Raw genomic sequence first — 14,586 nt, 5'->3', positions numbered from 1 at the left:
AGGATGTTTGGTTCTTGATCATGTTGACCACATATGTGTATCATATATCACTTATTTCACAGTCAGTGGATGTATGGACTCTCACTGTTCTGCATGATTAAGTTATGTACACCAATAAGGTTATTTTACATCTTTATATGCTATGTTTGTTCTTATATGCATGGACAATTCCCCCTTTTACTAAGAAACAAAGAATTAATTTTATTTTACTTAGAATTTCATTATTATATGCATGTACACTTATTTTTAAGCATAATATACTGTTACATTTTTTTATTCATTCATCATTAATATGGATATGTTTATGCTGTCCTATCTTGTTTGTATATATATATATATATATATATATATATATATTGTTACTAAATCTCTAAGGAGTCCAAGGTGTGCCGAAAAATGGCCTGTGCTGGCATACACGTGTGTATTGGACGCGCTCAGGTCCATTTTTCAGTGCACCTGCAAAAAAGGTATTGGGGGGGGGGGGGGGGCAAAATGGACGCGTGGCAAAATAAAAAGTGTGCATCCATTTTGGGCCTGAGACCTTACCGCCACCCATTGACCTAGCAGTAAAGTCTCACACATTAACCGGGCAGTAATGGTATACACGTGTACAATGCTGATTACTGCCCGGTTAGTGCCACGCACTGGCAAATTTCTGGCGTGCTTAGTGGACGTGCATAAAGAATGAAATTACCGCCCGGGTCATGCGGTAGCCGGGCGGAACTTCAAAATTGACATGCATAGGATGCGCCTTTGCAGCTTAGTAAAAGGGCCCTTAGGATATTATGATTTTGTATATTTGTGTTTTGTCAGACCCCTGAAGCAGGCACAGGTTGTGCAGAAACACGGCCGGTGTCAGGTCATTTCAGTGGCGTTCCGAGGGGCGCCGACACCCGGGGCGGATCGCCGATACGCCCTGCCCCCCCATGCAGCGCGACTCCCCCCCCGGCGAAGGGACACCCCTCCTACCCCGGCGAAAGAACCCCCCCCCCCCCCCGGGTGCATGCCGGTCAGCGTCGTTGGTTTCCATGCTCCCTCTGCCCCACCCTTGGTATGCCACTGGGTCATTTTCATTAAAGATTGTACCATTGTTCCAACCTTGGCGGCCCTTTTGTTCATTGTTTTGATGTTTGGATTTGTGTACGTTTGGGCTCTCTCTCTTGTTACTTGACCTGGAAATGAAACCGTCAGTAATAAAGGAGCAGAACCATTGAGGTAGTCCCGGTTATCCCTCACTCTATTCTCTCTCACACAAACTGGTATTCGTAAAGCAGCTTTCACAATTCCTCCTGCCCGTTGCCTCCGGAGTCCGGCCTGCAGTCGACTCCCCTTTCCAAGGTGAACAACAAGCAAAACTATAAGAAGCTATGCACGCAGGGTGCGCTCTTCTGTTTTGACTGCCGCTGCTTCTTTCGTCATGCAAGGAATCCCACGCTGACCTATTCTGTCATTCTCTACAGCCCCCCCCCCGGGGGGGGGGGAGAGAGAAAATGGCGTGTCATAGGGGGCAGGACCCGTTAGAGAAGGACTGAACACGGCAGCGCGTGACAGTGCAAGACGAAAGAGCCGCAGCAGTCAAAAAAAGGAGTCGGCGTGCGCTGGCCAATCACAGTCTTCCTCCCAAAGAACTTACAAAATATTACTTTTTCAAACATTAAAGCTACCAGATACATTCCACGCGTCATCGCAAGCGATCGGCAATCTCCGACAGTATGACTGAGGCTGTATGAATCGCATGTCCGAGTGTGTCGATCGATTCAAGGGCTACCACAAATCGGGTTTAGCGCAAGGAATGGGAGCGTGCGGCTGGCAGCTGCAGCCGGATTCCTTCCAATGTGTTGAAGCTTCGGTCGGCGGTTCTTCTTGTTCGTGGACTGTCGGTCTCGCACCAGCTTGATTGTTTTGGCCTGGCCAATGGCGCCTCTTCCCCCCGGACATGGCTCCCCAGGTTCCTGCTCCAGTGGGTGAAAGTGGCTGCCGCCATCTTGGCGTTCCAGGAGCTAGAGGCGGTGGAGGAGAGAGAAGCGCGAGCGGAGCCGCAGTGCCCACAGGACCGAGCGCTTCAGAGAGAAGCCCCCCGCGCGCGCTCTGAGGTATGACGGGCTGGGGGCGACCGACAGTCATGGCGTCCTGGGGTCTGAAGAGGTATCGAAGCGGCTCCGTGGAAAGGGCTGGAGAGGAGGCTCATGCGTACGGGCTACCGCAAAGTTCGGAAACAGCCGCAGGTCCCGATGCAGTGCCACAGCACAAGTACGTACGTGCGTGCTTCTCACATATATGTACAGGAAGCGCCCACATTTCAGCTTCCCCTGCTGGAGTCATGACAGGGGTATATGTGTGTGTCTTCGGGATGTTTTTGTTTGTTGTTTTTTTTGTTGTTGTTCCCTAAGCTTGGAAATAGGACCGTGATCATAAAGGTTTAGTCTGAGACAGACCGCCCCCTTGTGAAAATAAAACTACCAATGGCATTCAAGAAAATGAGGATCTTACAGACCGTTCTTATTTTAAACTGTCACTTTGTACTTGTTTCTTTTGCTGCTTCAAGTTTTTCTTAGTTCTTAAAACTAAGTAGCATTTACGTTCATCAGGAAAATATTTTTAATAACATATTTGGACCTGTTAACACATGGCTTATCGATCAGCGCAATTCTGGTAGGCCCTTCTCAAAAAAGATATATACCAGAACTAGCAAAAGTGCACAGCAGGTCTACAAAAATAATAAAGGCATGACATGAAGAGGATAAGAGCTCTTCAGTTTGAAGAAGAGGTTTGAAAAGTGATATAATACAAGCTTACAAAATTATCAGTCACCTACAGTAAATTAATAAGGGTAATTTATCCTTTCAAATAGGCATTAAGAGTGACAGTTGATTGTGGGAGGATTGTAAATACATGAATGTTTCAATTTACCTCAGGGTTGCGGGTCTCAAAGGGGCCCTTTAACTAAGCCACGTAGGCGCCCAATGTGTTCCAATTTGGAGTTACCACCCAGCTACTGTGTGGCCCGTGCAGTAATCTAATTTTTTACGTGTTCCAGAAAATATATTGTATTTTCTGGCGCGCGGTGAAAATCGGGCGGCAAGTCCGACAATGCGCATAGGCGATTACCACATAGGGTGTCTCAGACCCAAAATGGATGTGCAGCAATTTTTATTTTGCTGCATGTCCATTATCCGCAAAAATTTTAAAAAGGCATTTTTTGCAGGTGCGCTGAAAAATGGATTTCTGCGTGCCCAAAACCCACGCCTACACTACCTGAGGACATTTTTGAACGCACCTTAGTAAAAGGACCCCAAAATGTTTTGGACAAATAGAAACCTCATGCAATGGTTCTTCTGTTTTGAAAGGTTACAGATTCCTGTACTAGGGAATGCTCTACTAATAGCACATTTAAAACAATTTGAAGAAAGCACTTGGTTTTTTTTCCAGTAAAAGCAAGGTTGATAGAAGGATACTGAGTCCTTCCCATTTACAAATCTCTTTCAGACCCCCTAGAGTCCTCCTCCACTGAGATTTTTGTTTTAGTTCACTTTATTTTACATTTTCAAAGTTTTAGGGGTCCTTTTACTAAGGTGTGCCAAAAAATGGCCTGTGCTGGTGTAGACGTGTGCATTGAACGCACGCAGGTCCATTTTTCAGCGCACCTGCAAAAAGGCCTTTTTTTGGCTGAAAATGGATGTGTGGCAAAATGAAAATTGGCGCGCATCCATTTTGGGCCTGAGACCTTAACCACCACCTATTGACTTAGCAGTAAGGTCTCACACGTTAACTGGGCGGTAATTGTCAGCGCACGTACGATGCCAGTTACTGTCCGATTAGCACTGTGTGCCGGAAAAGTTTCCGGCGTGCATAGCAAGTGCGCATAAAAAATGAAATTTCTGCCCAGGCCATGCAGTAGCTGGGCAGTAGTTCAAAATTGACGCGTTTATGCTGCTTAGTAAAAAGGCCCCTTAAAGCATTACACAAACAAAATGGCAGCATAAGATAACAAGAACATAGCAAAAAGAACACCCCCCCCCAAAAAAAAAAACAAAAACAATATCATAACTGCTCATGGATCCAGAATAAAGAAAATTAAATAATAAAACATGACTCATACTAAAACTGCTTGATCTCAACTGTTAAATTATATATCACCCCGCACAGAACAACTATATAAATATGCATACTATGAATGGTGTTGCCAGAGAAATGTGGTTAAGGCTAAAGATTAAAAAAAGTTTGGAGAAGTTTTTGGAGAACAGGCACATTAACAGTTATTGGACGGATAGACTTAGGTATCTACACTTTTGAGAGTGAGCAAAATGGAATGACGTTTCCTATTAGAATCTGTTGGGTACTTCCAAGTGACTGTAACTGGTTACTATTGGTGATAAGATTCTGAGCACATTTGACAGTTGGTCTGACCAGTTTAATGCTTCATAAATTATGTACTTGGAATATAGAAAACATAAATGTATGTTTGGGTGGTGGTGTTCTTGTAGGCATGGACACTGATACTTGAGTGTGTGCAGCTCTGTGAGCTGAAACTGATGCATTCTGTGAGTTGGCCTCCCTTGTGCTGCTGTCAGTATTCTGGCTGTTCCTTAACTATTAATCTGTTTCTTTAGTATCTTTCAAAGGAAATACATTTTTTTATACTCCTTCTTGAAGCAAAAATATGAGCAGATGAAGATGATTAAATTCAGTAACGCATACAAATGTTATTGTTGAATATTTTGTATTATTTAAATAAAAAGATTTAACAGTACCACGCCACAATACAGAAATACATCTAAATTTATAACTCTTTTGGGTAAAATCCCAATGATAAAATCAATCAGTATCCATAGCCTAAGACTCTACCCCAATAAAAGCTGATTACCAAAACATAGAGCAGTGGTTATCCCCATGGAAAAGTTTGCAAAGAAATGATTGAATAACCAGCTAATAACATGCATGCTGCCTAACAGGTATGCCCCCAATCTATGGGGAGACCAGTTTGAGAAGTCCTCACTAGCAAAAGGCCAAGTACGTGCCACATATCTGTGTGACAAACTTGAAACTGAACTAAACTAAAAGTACCTAATAACAACAACAACAACAAAAAATGTTAAGTGCTGAGAAGCTAACCCAGGCTGTGTTCCCCTCTTCTATCATGGTCAAACGGAGTTGAGCACCAAGCTCTAGGCGAGAGGGAATATATGTACGGCTCCCATGTTAACAAGAACTGCTTTTTATGCTTTAAAGGAAAGGTGAGGTCCATTTTGTTCCATTAACATTAAATAGTGCAAACCTATTATTCTAGCTCCAATATATTGGAGGGTCTGTGCTTGTCCACTGCAAACATCTCAAACCTGTCTAGTAGAAATCCTTTTGCTGAAAATAAAATTGATGATTCCAATAATTGTTCCAAGTAATAAATTATTGGTCTTCAAAAAGTCCTTACTACTGAATGTTCCCAAAAAGTGTGAAAAAGAATAAATATTTTGATTACATTTCCAATAGAGTTGGGTATCAATCCCTCCTCTCCCCCCTCCCCATTTTAAAGATTTGTGCTTGTGTAAAATAAGCTCAGTGGAGCACCTGGAATTGATATTCACGTAACTGCATTGACCAGACCCAGTATTTCCTGGATCAGTTTAATAGCATAAACAGAGTTAGGTGACCTACCAAGGTCCAAGCTACATCAGGCCATCATAACTTCCATGTTCTTCGGTGGGCAAAATTTCTAGTGAGACTCTATGGAGTTTGGACACAGAAAGACTGTCGCCTCGGATGTTCACTAGGAAAGTCCAAATTCTGTGGCCATGCCTAGAATTCAAAGCAGCTACATTTAAGGTAGATATGTAATGTTGCAATTGTTGGTAAACAAAAATATACCCTGAGCGAACTGTTCTCCCCCTAAAGCTGCTAAACCTAACATTTTGTCAACCTCCCTCAATACATGCTCTAAGCGAGAAATGCCTTGCCTCTGTCATTCTCGGAAGCAGGGCCGGTCTTTGCAATTGCGGGGCCCTGTGCAGACCGGTTAGGTGGGGCCCCACCTAACCCCACCCCTTGTTGACAAGATGCATTTTAAACATTTTTTTTTTAATTTCAAATAAAGACAAATCAAACAGAAAAACTAATTGTACAGAAAAACTAATTCAAATATGCACAATGCTATCATAGGAAACATTTGGGTTTAAAAAGCATGTGCATGTAAGGACTAGATAAATTAATTAAAACAAATCTGCTTAATATGTAATACTTGGTAGCAATAATGAAACAGTAATTGAATATTCACATGGCTACTTGAGCCAACAGTCTCGGCAGCCATTTTTAAAGAGTGATGCGGTAACAAGGCATCAGTGCCAGCAGTGGGCAGGAAAGACTGGGGATCTTTCCTGCCTTGAAGACTCCATTACACCACCAGGGCAGCCTCGGGTATGTGCCGGGAGGGCACCCTGCTGCTCTGGGGAGGGGAGGCAAGGAGTCAGATCGAGGCAGTGGTGGGGAGCAGGAGGGAGCACCACGGGGCCCCTGGAGGCGCGGGGCCCTGTGCGACCGCTCTTCTCACCCCTGCCTAAGACCGGCCCTGCTCAGAAGATCCTCCTTGCCAGGTTGAAACATGGCATTACCTCAAATTGGCAAAAGGTCAACAGTTCTCAAATCTATGCCCCAATATCTAGGTAAGTCCTGCCAGAGGCAGGCAACAACACTCTACTCCTAAGGTATTTCAGGATCAACATGAAAGTTGTCTGTATGCATACAAACTTTAAATTAACTTGTCAGCTGATAGATTTAATTTATTTATTTTCATCTCACATTTTATGTAATTGTTTTTAAACTGAGGTAGCAGACTCTCTGTAGTGGTGATCAAGATGTGCATGCTCCCACCAGCATCTAAAAGGTTTTTCTGATTATTGATGTCCCCATAATAATATAGAAAAAGATGGATAGCTAATGAACCTGCTGAGATTGGAAAAAAAAAAAAAGTGGGCCAACTGCTGTGCATCTATATTGCTGTCCCCTGACAAGGCAAAAGTAACATTTGGCAATGGAACAGTGTAAAGGTTCTGGAGATAAATGGTTAGAGGAGTGGGCATTTCTGTGCTGCTTCCAATGCTAATTAGTAGATGCTGGCTGCTATGAAAAACACACAAACAGAACATTATGACAGATAAAAACCATTGAGACATCTGGACTGCTTGTTTCCTCTTCCTGTTACTACATTTGATTGCTACTTTTTGCGTGCTTCTGTGGAGTCAAGGATCCTCTGTACATAGAACATGCTTTCTTGAATTTATATACTTTGTCATCATTATCTCCGTTGGGAAGCTGTTACATATATTATGCACTCTTTCTGTAAATAAATATTTCCTTTTGTTGCTCCTGAGCTTACCGTATTTCAGAATTTGAGTGAATAGAGTGGTAACTATCTCCAGTGCTAATCATTTCTTCTATTGCATGGAGTTCATTGGAAGTATTTTCATATGTAAAGATGGAGTTTAATCAGTGCTAGATACTTATTTTCATCATTATTATCTTCAAGTATAGTAATATTGACTGATCTATATAAAAAATGTTTTGTTACATTTGTACCCCGCGCTTTCCCACTCATGGCAGGCTCAATGCGGCTTATATGGGGCAATGGAGGGTTAAGTGACTTGCCTAGAGTCACAAGGAGCTGCCTGTGCCTGAAGTGGGAATCAAACTCAGTTCCTTAGTTCCCCAGGACCAAAGTCCACCACCCTAACCACTAGGCCACTCCTCCACTCCACAATATACTTTTGGTGCAGGTAAACTTTGATTTCACCGTAAGGGTATCCCATAGCATTATGTTCTCATATAAGCTAATCACAATGGGAATTTGTAGCATTCTGTATAGCATGAATTTAAGTTTTAGAGACTCATTAAGAACTTAAACATCATCTGGTATATGTCATAATTTTCTAGAATTTGGAATGTTTTGCTGCAGACATTAATTATTTTGATTAGGCAGCTTAGATTTCATAAATTAAATTAATTTTCCTATGTTTTCTGTTTTCTGCAGTCCTGTGTGTGCTCCAGGGGAGAAGACCCATGTTTTTGAATGAAAGATTCACCAGGCATCATAGAGATGTCGCTCTGCTTTAAGGAGAACAGGAGACGGAAGAGCATAAAGAATAAACCTCTGTTGGCTTGGATTGTAGCAGGAAAATCTTTACTGAACACCTTGCTTTCTTCATGTTTTCATATTCACACCAGCTCTTAACATACTGAGAGGATATTGTGTGTCTCTAAATCACTCTTGCTATGGAAACAATTCTCCAGTGTCATGCTGTTTACAGTAAAACAGAAACAACTACAACTTCTTCTCTCACAGAAGCATGTATGTTCAGAATTCAAATACATTTATCTAAAGACATTCTTGAAAGAATTTTTTTTTTGTAGAATTTTTCAAACTGACATATTTTCAAATTCAAGAAAGAAGCATACAAGCCCATATCATGGAGAGAACTGGAGTACAAGTCCTTAGAAGAAATAAAGAAAAAAAGCAATTCAAGCAGATATAAAATTACTCTGCCATGTTTCTTGAAAGAAGTTTTATGGGGAAGGTATTGATATGATCACTATTCTTTCTATGTTTAAAAGAGGGAATGGCAGTGGTTAATTTAATACTGAGCTTGGTGAAGAGAAAGCAAATTCTGTGTTTTAAATTACAATGTGATTCTGCAGGTCTTTCCAAGTAGAAACCCAAATCTGCTTTTTATCTTCAAACTTGGAATAATAAAAAGTAATTTGGGGGACCCTTGAGCAAAATCCTAGAGGTGGAAAAATCTGTGGCCAAACACATAGTTTCTGTGCACAAACAAATAGAAATGTCTGGGATGATTACATTTTTTTACTTTTCATATTAAAGTTCTGGGATGCCCTGCATGTGTGTAATCTTTCCAAGAAGAATTTTTTACTTTCCTGACAGAATGTAAAAGAGCAAACTTCAGATACTTTCAAAATGGTGAACTTTGTTTTATCTTTCTTAAGAAAGTAAATCTTTGGTGTGCTCGACTGTACTCTTCTGCTCCAGCCACATTCCAGGAAGAGTAAATTTTATTCATTTCCCTTGCTATCACCTAATCTGCCATCTTGAGGCAAAAATGGTAAAGAAAGAAAGAAGCAATCTTGGATGTGAAGGAGGTTATGATGCTTCCCTTATACCTTTTCAGTTCTTATCTAATATTTCTAATAATTTGTGACTGCCATACACACTGCCAACGCTGTATATGTTTTGTCATTGCTTGTTTTAGCTATTCAGCAGCTTGGTGTCTGTCTTTGAAGCACCAACGGGACTAGTGCTTTAAGCAGAAGAAAGAATAATAACAAAAACAAATGGAGTTTGCCTTGTTAGTGGCATCTCTGTCTATTATTTTAATACGTCACAGTCTTCTTCCACTGGAATTAGAGAAATGTACAGCCCAGTATAAAGATTCTGTTCTTAGCCTTTTCAGACATTTCTGATCAAAAGATGACAGAAAATTGGTACAAATGTTTAGTCAGGGCAAACCCTAACAGCAGGAGCAGAGTAAGATACATTTTATATAGTTTCTGTGCTTTCTTTCCAAGAAGGAGATGTAAGCAAAAATGGGAGAATTCAATGAAGACTGTATGCCCGTCTTGATCACTATATAGCGTCAAGAAGTAAGGAAATACAGCCTTGTAGATAACAGGATACCTTTTTCAACTTTAACACTTTGTATTCTTGGTTTGGTTCTTTTCATTGCTAACACCTGTGGTCTTCAGTGATGCAGCTGAACAAGAATAGTCTGTCTGCATCCTGCAAGTTACTCCATTCTCTGTTCCATAAAGCTTTGAGTAAGGCTTTTTAGTTGATGGGGAGAGAAGCCTCATTAAATATTACGTTTGGCCTTTTTAAGAGAGAATTTGGGGATTGCATATAATTATGAAACCTGTTTCTTTCTGTTTAAAAATTGCTCAGAAGCTGCTATTAATGAAACTTGCAATTAATATTTTTGCAAAATTTCATAAGCAGGTAGACTTGTAACATTTTGTAGAACAGATGCAGTATGTGTGTGTATGGAAGGGTAGCTAGGAGAGGGAGATGGGGGAATGAGAGGTAAGATGTGATTTAGAAAGTCTAATTTTAGTTCAGAAACAAAAAGTCACTAATGGAGCTGGTTGGAGGTAAAGAATTTTGGAGCAAAAGCAGACTGGGTATAGGAGTTGGACTCTTCATACAGTTTGGACTACACAGACTTCACTTTGGAGTCTTGGTAGGAGCAGTGATGATAATTCTAAGAAGTGATGTTTGTGCTCTGGGCAACAGTGACTTTCTTTGCAGAGAAATGAAGCTATACTGTCTGATGATAAAACATTTACCATAATGTCCTGATTTTTTTCTCCCTCTTACTGCTGTAGAGATATTGTTAGGATAAACCAGCAGTAGAATGAATACTGAGATAGATCAGAACCACAGTTACTCAACACCCTGGTACTTGGAAGAATCCTGTGAGAGAGATGGTGGGCCAAACTTGAATCTGCTAGCACCAGTTTACAAGGCAGCACCATCTTACCTTGAGGGATATTCCTATCTTGGGATTATGTAAAAGGAATTTTGAGGGGAAAATGTTTAGTACAGTGATGCCAAAGTGTGAAAACTGAAGGCATTCTTTATGGTAAATATATATTTTTTCCAACTGTGACTTTCTGTACTGTGCTGGAAAATTTGAGTAAGGTGTTTATACGCCAAAAGTAAAGAGACTGTAGCTAAATAATGCCCCAGCCTCCATCCTGTAAATTGATGTGCCATTGGAGGAGGATTCATTCCAGCCCTGGTAGTTCATCTACCTGTTGATAAATAAGAAATAGTGAACAGGGGCATTTGTTTAGCTTGTAGCTCCTTTATTTCAGACATTTTGCCACATGGCTGATTGAGATTTATATTCAAATTTGTGAATGCATGCTCAGCTTACAATGACTTCCTTTTACAGCATATACACAGTCTGTGCTAAGCTGGTCATTTGTACCGGAGCCCTTTGGTTTGAATCACCACACCACTTCTGGAGCTTCCTGTTGCTCCAAAATCTTTCCCTTGCAGCATTACAGAAAAACTAACAGAGGGCATGTGCAATATTATCCATATATATATATATATAGATAGATAGATAGATATACATATATGTATATTTTAATACTTGTGGACATAATGATGTTACAAGTTGTCTGAGAACAACAAAATCACCAATGTCTTCCATTTTGAGATGTGTATAGTTCCATATGCATTAGTGCTTTGTAGAAAACTGTAGTGCCATGGTAGGATCAGTGCATGAGATGCTAGTAATACTTTTACAATTTCAGAGTGATTATTAATAAATATGAATAACGCACAGGTGTAAAAAAAACAAAAAAAATAGTGTCTTTGAAAGATGCAGTATCCTTCCTGCAGATCAGCTGTGGATCGCTCAGGCTGCTTGGAGTCCAGCTGATTAAAGAGAGGATAAATACATTTTTATGCAAAGAAAACTTAAGCACATTATTCTTCATGTTTAAACTGGATTTAGCACTTATTTTGAAGCATATAAGCAGTATTGTAACGTTAGTCAACAACCGGGTAGTGCACCAAAACCCTCTATGTTCAGATTAAAACAGTACTGGTTTGTTGATCTTTGTTCCCTTTGAGGATGACAGTATTGTTGGTGATACTTAGGAGAAGCAGTGAGCTGTTTCCTTTAGAATGACAATGTTTGAGCTGAGTGACTTGACACTACGCTGCATGGAGGCCCCCAGTTTGACTTTCAGACTGGCTTTCTCAAGGTGGTGGATGATGCTGTGATGGCTCTGTTCACAGCCCTTGAAGGGGAGAAAGTGTGTGTCATTGCTCTACAGTGAGACATGCTGGTTAGATTCAGTATATGCACATACTGTGTTTTAGAGAGGCCTGTGATCTTTGGTTGAGAACTGTCACTGCAGTGACTGGGCTTGGTCAGGGGCTATAAAATAGAAGTCTCCTGGGTAGTTGTGTGAATGACGCTTCATGGTGCTTTAGCTCAATAGAGGTTAGTACTGATTCACCAGAAAGCCCAAAAGAGTGGGAAGAAATTGCTGGCTCAAGGAAAAATGATTGACCATACTTGTGTTTCCTTTCTTAAAAGCTGCTGCTGGGATGGAGTACTTTATTTTGTGGAAATTCCCTTCAAATTCTTTAAAGCAGAGGCGTCTAACTCAGTTTGTTTATGTTTATTTGGCACTTGATATACTATGTAAAAGTAAGCAAAGTGGTCAGGATTTTCTGTGTTTTGGTGTAGTTGTTTTTCTTAGTTTACCTTTCTTTTTAAACTAAATCTTTTAATTTGTTTTCTCTTATGCTTTATAACTTCACTTTTTTTGTTAATATCCACATGCTTGTATATGTATCAATATGATGCTTGGTATTCAGATAAGGACTGGCACAGTGGCAGTCTGATTTAATCACAAAAACGTAAAATGTGCACTCTTAGGCTTTCCCATCATTTCTTTTCAACTAGGTATTCTCTTGTTCATTCCATGTATTCTTACAAAGTAGTGGGTTGAATTAGCATATGTTGGAAATATGTGAACACTGGTGCCAATTGTCAAAGCTTTAACTTTTTGACAACTGTCCGTTTACACACATTTGATAAACATTCACAATTAAGTACAGAATGGTTGTGGTGGCTACACAAGAACATGAGGAATGATAAACTCCACTATCTGCCTCGGAACAGTGTAAATTAAAATGATAAAGAGGGATTTCAGTGATTTTGTTTCCATTATATTACTTAAGAGCTAATTTTATTATGTCAATGTTTTTATTAAATACTGCTTTAAAGACATTGAATATAATTATAAAACAGCAATACTGGCAATATTTTGTTTCCAGTGATCAAGTTAATGGATAAAACTGACAAAATCATTAGAATCTCTTTTGCATTCTGATATATCTTTTGCTGTGAGGAAGTCTGGATGCTTGCCTGAAAGCTCTTCCTGCATATTCTTTCATCATTCTGAGTGGTGCTTGCTTGTTTGAAAGCTGTTTCTGTATATTCTTTCATCATTTTGAACTGAAGTAAATTGGAAACCCACTAAGAGCATAAATCAGTCTGTGCATATTGAAAAAGGATATTCCAGAAAGAAGGCTTTTAAAGGGTAGTGTTACGGCTACAAGCAATTATGACAACAATTGCATTCCAAAAGCGTGGATGCATTAGAACTACATTTGAATAAAAGAAGCAAACAGGAATAAGGCAAAAAAGATGAGCCAAGTCAAGAATCTAGCTGATACTGTAGCTTTGAGCTTTGTGTTCTCACAACCAAGTAGTTAGATCTCTGAGACAATACTACAATAGTGTGAAATTGTAGATAACAGAGTTGTCTGTGAAACAAAGAATTTCCAGTAAATGATTGGAATAAAACCTTCCATCAGATGGTTTGTACCTGGTGAGCAGTGTAGCGTATATGCAACATATTTTGCTTGCAGTTCTGAGTTCAGGAAGTTGATTGAGTACAGAGTGTAAATTAGCATCTGAATGTTGGAACTGAAATCCAGATTTTTCATTAGATTTCTCTGTAGGTTACAGTTTATAATAGTCCTCTTTTAAGCAAGATTTTGACTTGTCTAGCTTTGAAAATGCATAAAAACACCTAGAAAGCACAATCAATTCTTCTTTAAAGCATACTACTTTAAATAGTAGTAGTAGTACTTTTGGATGCTCATCTGATCCTTATTTCTTTAAGGCTCACTTCACCTCAAATAATGTTGGTTAGATTTTTGAGGGAGAGCAATAAAATTAAGATATTCATAGCATATATAGCTTATGAAAGCAAGATATTCAGGTTAAACTAAGACTAAGTCAGAGCCTGCAGGAAGAACCACCATAGGCACCCCTTTAATCCTTTAACACTATTTGATCTTAAGGTGGTCAAACAGGTACAACAGCTAAAGCCAGAAGGATGCTTGAATGCATACGGAGAAGAATGGCCAACAGAAAAAAGGTGGTGATGAGTGTCTTTGAATAAGCCTCTGGTGAGACCTCATTTAGAGCACCGTGTAAAAGTCTAGAGACTGAACCTCCAAAAAGGAGTTGGTCCTGAAGGCAACCACTAAAATAGTCAGTGGTCTTTGCCATAAAGTCTATGGCGACAGTCTTAAAAATCTCATTATGTATACTTTGGAAGAAAGGTGGTTGGGGGAGATATGATAGAGACATTTAATTACCTTCTTGGCATAAATGCACAGAGGGCAGGCATCTTTTAAATTGAAAGGAAGCTCGTCTTTTAAATTGAAAGGAAGCTCAGGAATGAGGGAGCATAGAATGAAGGTGAAAGGGGATAGACGGGACTAATCTAATGAAATACTGGCTTTCTGCTAGAGGTTGTGGAGAATGAAGGCTGTATCTGAATTCAAGAAAGTATGGGACAAACACAGAGGATCTGTAATAGAGAGGAAGGGATAGTAGATGATATGAGCAGACTGGATATGCCACATGGTCTTTATTTGTTAAAAAAAAAATATATATATATATATATAATTTTTTTTATTTAGTTGAGTTTTTAAATTACAGCCTTCATCATACAACTGTAAAATAACACCTTCAACGATAAAGCTCT

At 39.9% G+C, this 14,586-nt stretch overlaps 1 long non-coding RNA gene across 2 annotated transcripts; it reads left to right on the top strand.

Moving 5' to 3' along the window:
• The first annotated feature begins 1,575 nt into the window (after positions 1-1,575).
• LOC115477714 lies at positions 1,576-14,208 on the top strand. Of its 2 annotated transcripts, XR_003943367.1 has the most exons (4): positions 1,576-2,250; positions 8,018-11,714; positions 11,749-13,487; positions 13,526-14,208. It is a non-coding gene; the product is annotated as an uncharacterized LOC115477714 (long non-coding RNA). The 2 variants fall into 2 exon arrangements; XR_003943366.1 differs by having other exon boundaries at positions 11,749-14,208.
• The last annotated feature ends 378 nt before the right edge of the window (positions 14,209-14,586 follow it).

Source organism: Microcaecilia unicolor, chromosome 9, assembly GCF_901765095.1.
Source record: "Microcaecilia unicolor chromosome 9, aMicUni1.1, whole genome shotgun sequence".
Classification (NCBI taxonomy): domain Eukaryota; kingdom Metazoa; phylum Chordata; class Amphibia; order Gymnophiona; family Siphonopidae; genus Microcaecilia; species Microcaecilia unicolor.
The sequence above is the reverse complement of the archived record's forward strand: the minus strand, read 5'-3'. Positions and strand labels throughout refer to the sequence as shown.